Below are 6,998 nucleotides of genomic sequence, written 5' to 3' on the forward strand. Positions count from 1 at the left end.
GTGGACAAATGACCCAGCTGCTGTTTTAATCATTGCAGGAATTGACATTAGCTGAAGCGTTGTAATAAGCTAGCGGGCTAACGGCTGCTCTAATTCACATCCAACTTTTCCGTTGACAGTGAAGTGAGACACGGTAAATGGCTTCTTTTGGAATATTTATATTGACATTTATGTCCTCATTCATCTTGTTTCCTTTTTGCACAGCCGCTGCACGTTGACACACCTGTGAGTTAACATGTTGCAATATGTCTCGCTAAGCTAACACATTAGCGTCACTGTGTCCACGTTCGGACACTCGTTGATAAATTATCCGGACTTCTTTCAGCGGATTGATTGATAGCCGTCCTCCAGAGTGAACAGAACTGCGTCTATGGCCACGGTGTGTGACACTTATTAAGAAAATAACAGACCGCATTGATTAGAATTCAACCAAGCCTTGTAATAAACAGTAAGAACAATGTATGACTAAGAAGGAGTATGTTATAACTGGGAATGGACAAAAGTACATTTAACCACAGAAAGCTCAACACAAATCCACTAACACAAATACAATATTTTACGTGTTAAATTAAATATGTAATACGTGCTGTAATAATGTACTTAAATGCTTTTTGTAGATGTTCTTTCACAAGGCACTGCTCTTCTACTCAATGTGTGATTTATGAGATCTATTTAAGTCAGAATGGTGACAAATCAGAAGTGTAATCTAACCTTGTCAGAGTGTGCTGGACCTGTAAAGTATCTGATTGATTACCATATGACAGTCAGGGGCCTGGGACTAATAAACAGCCTTAATCATTCTGAATTATGCACAAGAGAGAGGCTTTAAAATCTGAGAGTAGAACAGAAGGGGTAAAAAAAAATCAGGCCATGCCGGGGTAGTGTTAGATTTTTCCCATTGCTGATTGCCTGTCTTTTAGAGGCAGCCAAGCTACAGAACACATTAGTAATGGCACTGTGTCAGCACTCGAGCATATGCGCTTGAAATGCAGTCTCAAATTAAGATTTAATGTCGTGGCTGGAAGACAGATGAAATTAATTATAACTTAACTAATCTACACTGGGATTATTTCCAAAAAGATTCCATCTCTATTAGTAAGGTAATGCCACTGGTGTCAGACTGGAATCTTAATTTATTTTGATGTAAAGATGACTATTCTACTAGATTGACAGAAAATGTCAGTCTAGTAGCAGGGGCCAAGACAAGCATGAAGTCTCCCATGGCCAGATCTATCTCCACAGCACCCCCTCCACACATACACCCCAGGATAGGAGAAAGCTCTGGGTTGTTTACATTTCTTTAAACCAATCACAATCATTTGGGCGATGCTAACCTGAGACGGTGGCTCTGTAAAATGGTCTCGGGAAGGAACTTGTTTTGGTGGAACATTTACACCTCACAAAAAAAAAAATGCCACATACAATGTTAAATGAAGTAGATTTAATTATTTGATTAGGACAATGCACATTAATCAACATTTCCGTCAATGCGCCAGTGTGAAGAAACCAGAGCACCCAAAGGAAATCACACAGGGAGAACTTGCAAACTCCACGCAGAAAGGCCCAGAATGACCTGGATTCAAACCCGGAACCTTCTTGCCGTGAGGCAGAAGCGCTAGTCGCTGACCCACCGTGCTACATTGAAGTTAACGGTTCACACAATACAGCAACGTGCTGTATTTTAATTAGCTGGATACCATTGTCCATAGAAAATCCGGATTTAGATTTGCATGGCACACATTCAAATGAAGCTCAGCACAAATTCCTTCAGGAAGACTTCTAAATAACTTCAATCATCACCATATCTCCCTAAAACTATTAAGCTGTTAAGAGGTGTTCACTTTTCAGTGTAACAACCAGAATTGGCCACGAAGTTCATGATCCAATCCCAGCATGACTTCCACTTCCGGGCATCGTCAACCTGAGTCCCTTTCCGACAGTCAGGTCCTGCGTTCGGCCTCTGAGTTTCCTCTTCACGTTCACCAGTGTTTAGGCTCAATTAGGGGGGGAATATGTCTGGCTTCTCAACCCCTTTAATATATTTTTAACAATGGAGTCTAATCCCAAAAGACATTTCTTATTATGCAAATGTACAATACATCTTTGCATATTTGCAACAAAGTCTCTCGTGATTTAAATTGCATTACAGACAATGTTTCTCATATTTCAATTATTGTTTTCATTTAAGTAACAGAATTCGAATGTATTCAAATAGAGACGATGCTGTGTGATCGTAACAGAGTGGAGCTTAAAAGACAGCAGCATCCTGCAGCCACTGACAGCTGATTGTCTATCATTACAGTAGCGATGGGGTAGGGAGAGGAAAAAAAAAGGTGGCCAACGACAATTTTCAGCTCTTCATTCCTGTGCGTCAGTCTGACAGGCAAGGCCTCCAGGTTCATAAATGCAACTGAATGGCACTGCTTTCAACAAGCAGCAACGCGCACACACACGTAAAAACGATATACTGGTTACGAGCACCGAAATTAGGCCAGCGCGATATGAGGAAAATATGTGATAATGTTGTCAAATATCACAATAATGGTATTCTAGCCATGTATTTCTGCTGCTTTCCGAATTCTGCTTAAATAAAAAAATTGCTTTTTGAATTTACAATAACATCTTTACCAACATTCTTTTATTGAACACATTGAACATGCATTTGAATATAAAAGACACCACTGTAAAAAGATTGAGTTACACTACCGGTCAAAAGTTTGGGGTCGCTTCGAAATTTCCATTGCACTCCATTATAGACAGAATACCAGCTGAGATCAGTTGCATTGTTTTTTTAACCAGCGCAGCAGTTTTCACATTACATTATGTGCTTACATAATTGCAAAAGGGTTGTCCAATGTTTTCTCAGTTAGTTTTTTTTAAATTATGTCAGATTAGTGAACAGAAATGGAGTTAATTTGTTAACTAAGGTTCGGGAGCAGGGCCACGCCTAAACCACACCTCTAATCACCAGACAAACCTACATATACCGTGCTGCGTAGCCAGACTTGCGTCTCTGATTGCTTGACGCGAGACGGTCGGCGTTTCACGCTCCCGGTCGTGGATCCGGAGCTGCTGCTGCGCTCACCTGGAGTCCAGGACGATTTGTACGGCGCTCTATTCGACGCAGGACATGTTTCAGTCACGCCGCAGCGGTCGGATCCCGTCATTTGTCTCAACGGCGCCGATTGAGGGTTGCGGTTTGCGGTCGTCATGCCTCGGCTTCGCCCGGATCTACTCTCCTCCGCCGACCGGTCCCCTGCTTCCCTCGGCTTCGGCTTTTGCTTCCAGCGGCTCTCGGTCTCCTTCCCCTCATTCCGTGGGGTCGGGATATCGGAACCGCGGGGGTCGGCATTTACCCTCTCCTCGCCATCGGCCTTCCTCCCGTGGGGCGCATCGTGGCGGCTCTTCCTTGTCTCCGTTGCCACCCCTGGGGCAGCAGCCCCCGGGCCTCCGGCCCCTCCGGGTTTGTTGCAGGCGTCGGCTTCGGCCGGCATTGTCACACATGACGTCACGGTCCTCGTCGGCCACGGACCGCATCTCCGGCTCCCCCTGGCGGTGGTCAGGTCGTATTTCCCCATGTGCCTGCTCCCTCTGTCTGTCATGTCTCAGGCGTTCTCTGCCTTTCATCCCTGTGTTCGCAGGCTTCACGAGACCCTGCGCACATGCATCCCTTCATCCCTTCATCCCTTCCTCTACCCTTCCTTCTGCTGTCCTGGCCGATCGGCTTCTGCTCCTCCCTTTCTCTGCTGGCCGCACTGCAGTGCCACATCCAGCCGCTCGAGGGGACCTTCCCACTATCGTGCTTGACGATTCTTGGCCTTCTTCTTTGCTTCTGGTCTTTCCTCCCCCCCCCCCCCCCCCGTCCCCCGCATCCCCTCCCCCCCCCCCCTCCCTTCCCCAACTCCCAAATGCATTTTGCTCCTTGTGTTGACCACTTTTTCTCCTGCCAGGGCTGCTCCGGTCGCTCGGCCGGCTTCGTCGGTGCGTTGGCCTTCACCGGTCTCCCCTGCTCTGCTCCGGCTTGTTCTCTGGCTCTTGGTTTGAGTATTGTTGTTGCCGATTTCCCCTCTAGCCCTTTGTGATTTCCTTGTGTAATGTTGGAGGCATTATCGTTAAGATGTATTATTATTATTGTTATTATGTATTCCGTGATTGGGCACGGGTCCGGGTCTCCTTCGTCGTTCCGTGACCTGTGGGCTTACCCCATTGTTGGCTTCCTTTCTTTTGGGGGCACGAATGGTCTCGAGTCTTACTCATTTAAAACCTACTAGCCAGCCATCAAATACATCGGCTCCAGGCCGCCAAGGCACCTTCACAACACCCACTTTTCACTATTCCAAAATGGCCACTTGACTTTTGTTTCAGAAACAGCATTCTCTGCATTTCAGCCATAACACCCAAACATTTCCACATCGTCGCAGCATCCACAGTCGCTAGATCAGGCATCTGCCATCAAACCATTCAGTTCCCAGGCCGCAGGTCATTCCAAGCACACCGGTCTTACATTCACAAACGATGTCAACAATTTCAGTCAAGCCCACGCACAATCAGTTTTACACAATCTGACACTTTTGGGGGTCTGTAAACTATTCGGGGCGAAAACTGCTTCTGAGACAGAACCCCCATCCTGAGTCTCTTCCACCCGGACATCACACATCCTCCCAGACCAGCCATCAGACGACATCCACATCAATTTCGCACATTCATAATGTTCATTTGCACATTCATAATGTTCATTAAATCTTTAACTAACACATGGTTGTGGCGTGGTCCATGCTAGTGAAATGGAGTTAATTTGTTAACTAAGGTTCGGGAGCAGGGCCACGCCTAAACCACACCTCTAATCACCAGACAAACCTACATATACCGTGCTGCGTAGCCAGACTTGCGTCTCTGATTGCTTGACCCACCCTCCCTTACCCTCTCCTTTCGTCCATCTTCCATTCCTGTTGCACTTCTCTCTCTTGTCTCTTCTAGGTACCGTCTGGGGGGTCTGTAAACTATTCGGGCGAAAACTGCTTCTGAGACAGAACCCCCATCCTGAGTCTCTTCCACCCGGACATCACACATCCTCCCAGACCAGCCATCAGACGACATCCACATCAATTTCGCACATTCATAATGTTCATTTGCACATTCATAATGTTCATTAAATCTTTAACTAACACATGGTTGTGGCGTGGTCCATGCTAGTGAATATGCCTTTGGAACATTGGATGAATGGTTGCTGATAATGGACAATGTAGATATTGCATTAAAGATCAGCCCCCCCACTCAGATCAGCTGGTATTCTGTCCAACATCGAGTGGAATGGAAATTTGTAAGTGGCCCCATACTTTTGACCGGTAGTGTACATAATAAAATGCGGTTTTCCGCTATTTTCTGTCAAGTAACACAAAAAATCCTTTTGCAATGTGTATGTTGTGCCAAAGATTTGATCTATTGCGCAGCCCTAATAGAAATACATGCATGTAAACACTTACAAACATGCAGGACGGAGAACACACACAATCACTCAACAGATGGGATGAGCTCAGCATGAGAAAGCACAGACAATCATCGAGTAAGAGAAACAGAAGGAAGGCAGCCAGTGACTGACGGGTTTGGTTCTCTTGCTGACCCACACAGCATATCACTTCACGCATAGCTCCCAAAGCTCCACAGGGGCCCATCTCAATATCCCATCCTTCCTGCTTCAGACTTATAACAACTTTGACATTAAATCTGTTTGAAAAAGAGGATCTTACTGTACAGACGACCTGGAAAAATCAATGGGGAACACTTGCAGTCAGTGTGGAAATGCTGTTTCCACAGTCCCCAGGGCAATCATTTGGAAGGTGTTCTCTTTCATGAATACAAATGAAAAGCATAGGACAAGATTTAATATTATGTGTCTCTTTGGCAGTCCACCTGACGCGGGAGCTGCTGCCATTAGATAACTCAGTACTTCTGGCTTAAGTCCTTGATTATAGTTTGGGGAGAGCAAAGTTAAAACTCCGAAAAAGTTTAAAAGAAGTTCATTTTAGATTTCACTCACTCCTCTCTATCCGCTTATCCAGGGTCACGTCGTGGGGGCAGCAGCTCCAGCAGGGGATTTAAATTTCCCTTTCCCCAACTACAATCACCAGGTCTGATTGGGGGATCCCAAGGCGTTCCCAGGCCAGCGTTGAGATATAATATCTCCACCTAGTCCTGGCTCTTCCCCGAGGCCTCCCACCAGCTAGACGTGACTGGAACACCTCCCTGTTTTCAATTTTACCGACTAAAAAAATGCCCCCAGGATGAGGACCGTATTCATTATTAAATTATAAAATGTTATTCAGATGCAAATACTTTTCATTTGCATTGAGGCTCAGAGATGTAGCAGAGTTCCACAAGGGTGCTTGTTTGGTTTGTTTGGGCCTGGCAAAGGGAAAAGAATATACACTGATGCATTTTATTTCTGCTTGGATTCATGTTCTTACGGAAATTTTACAAGCAAACCAAGAGGACTAAAGGTAAAGGTAACTGGACTTTTGCTGCAGGCATTCAAAACACACAGAAAGACCTGCGTTTTTGCAGTAAAATATTGCATTTGTGTTAGTGGATTTGTGTTGAGTTTTCTATGGTTAAATGTAATTTCATCCATTCCCAGTTATAACATACTCCTATTTACTCATACATTGTTCTTACTGTTTATTACAAGGCTTGGTTGAATTCTAATGTAGAATGTGGTCTGTTATTTTCTTAATAATCCGACATGTGACGACCGATGCAGTGTGTGTGCCAGCTGGTTCCTTACTGTATTGGCGTTATGCACGGCTGTGACTTTACTATCTTTACCTTTATCAAATTGCCTGATAATGACACCAGGCTGCTACAGTATAACCATATAGACCTCTACATCTTCAGCCTGCATGCACGTTTATATATATAAAAAAACAAAAACAGTATTCAAATCCCAAAATGTAAAAACCTAATACCTACCCATTGAATGAATATCCAAATATTCGGATCCA

At 44.8% G+C, this 6,998-nt stretch overlaps 1 long non-coding RNA gene across 1 annotated transcript; it reads left to right on the plus strand.

Annotated features, from left to right (window-relative positions):
- The first annotated feature begins 299 nt into the window (after positions 1–299).
- On the plus strand, positions 300–1,757 carry LOC116690252 (uncharacterized). Its single transcript, XR_004332212.1, has 3 exons — positions 300–379; positions 1,280–1,285; positions 1,725–1,757. It is a non-coding gene; the product is annotated as an uncharacterized LOC116690252 (long non-coding RNA).
- Positions 1,758–6,998: the final 5,241 nt, after the last annotated feature.

This window comes from Etheostoma spectabile, chromosome 5 (genome assembly GCF_008692095.1).
Source record: "Etheostoma spectabile isolate EspeVRDwgs_2016 chromosome 5, UIUC_Espe_1.0, whole genome shotgun sequence".
NCBI lineage: Eukaryota > Metazoa > Chordata > Actinopteri > Perciformes > Percidae > Etheostoma > Etheostoma spectabile.